The sequence below is a fragment of the Muntiacus reevesi genome, chromosome X (assembly GCF_963930625.1).
Source record: "Muntiacus reevesi chromosome X, mMunRee1.1, whole genome shotgun sequence".
In the NCBI taxonomy this organism is placed as follows: Eukaryota; Metazoa; Chordata; class Mammalia; order Artiodactyla; family Cervidae; genus Muntiacus; species Muntiacus reevesi.
The window spans coordinates 68,730,887-68,732,149 of record NC_089271.1 but is presented as its reverse complement, the minus strand read 5'-3'; the positions used below and the strand labels follow the sequence as shown (position 1 = coordinate 68,732,149).

Genomic DNA, 1,263 nt, shown 5'->3' with positions numbered 1-1,263 from the left:
TCTGAATTACTGGCCTCCTGAGATCTACATAGGTGCTATCCAGTATGGTAGCCACTAGCCATAAGAACAACCTTGCATTGCTTATGAGAAGGCCTGGAGAACAGTACAGATGGTTTAGGGGCAAGCAGTCCAGTACTGCTATGAGACCTCAGGGTTCATATCCTGAGAGTAAAGTAAGATGTTTTTTCTATACAAGAGCCCTTACATGGAGCATTTTAAAAGAAGGAAAAAAAGAAACCTGAAAAAATATTATTGGACTAGGCATCTTATCACCTGTTGATCACTCATTTGTGCTTGCAGTGGGTCTAAACCCATGAGTTATCCTCAGTCCTCCTGTTTCATAGCTCTTTGTACCCTATAAAAAAGCATTCACAGCCATTGTTTCATTTCAGTCTCCCTAATATGGCAGAGGCAAGTACACTAGCAGTTATTATATCCATCTGACCCACAAAGAAACTGTGGCTTAGCAATGAAGTGATGGCCGAGGGCCTCTAGTTATTAAGTGGTAGTGCCAGACTGAGAATGGAAAAAACTCCAGCAGCATCCTTGAGTACTTTCTTTCTATTTCCAGTCAACTGCCAAATCTGAGTGATTTTTTCCCATACCTCATTCTCAATCAATCCATTTTCTCCATCATGATTGTCACTGCTGTGGCCCAAATCCTTCAGTCTATCTTCCACATAGTAATCAGAGTGGTCTTTTTGAACATGTTAAGCTGATTGTGCACTCTCTTGTTTAAAACTTTTTGCAATTACTTTTAGGATAAAAAGCAACCTCTTGTATAATTTGGCAACACATATACTAAAATTGGAATGATACAGAGAAGATTAGCATGATCCCTGTGTAAGGATGCCACACAAATTCATGAAATGTTCCATAATTTTTAAGGCTTCCCTGTTGGCTCAGACAGTAAAAAAATCTGCCCACAGTGCAGGAGACCTGGGTTCAATCCCTGGGTTGGGAAGATCCCCTGGAGAAGAAAATGGCAACCCAATCCAATATTCTGGCCTGGAGAGTTCTGTGGACAGAGGAACCTGGTGAGCTACAGTCCATGGGGTCACAAAGAGTCAGATGCGGCTGAGTGACTAACACTTTCACTACACAGTTGTATATATGAACGACAATTTTTTTTACCTCTTCATCTGCCAATGGACATCTAGTTTGCTTCTAAGTCTTAGTTATTGTAAACGGTGTTGGAGTGGACACTGGGTTAAAAGAAAGTGAAAGTGTTAGTAGCTCAGTCATATCCAACTCTTTGTAACC

General features: G+C 40.9%; 1 non-coding gene across 1 annotated transcript; it reads left to right on the top strand.

The window, feature by feature from the left end:
* The first annotated feature begins 779 nt into the window (after positions 1 to 779).
* LOC136154881 (U6 spliceosomal RNA) lies at positions 780 to 884 on the top strand. Its single transcript, XR_010660587.1, has one exon. It is a non-coding gene; the product is annotated as a U6 spliceosomal RNA (small nuclear RNA).
* The last annotated feature ends 379 nt before the right edge of the window (positions 885 to 1,263 follow it).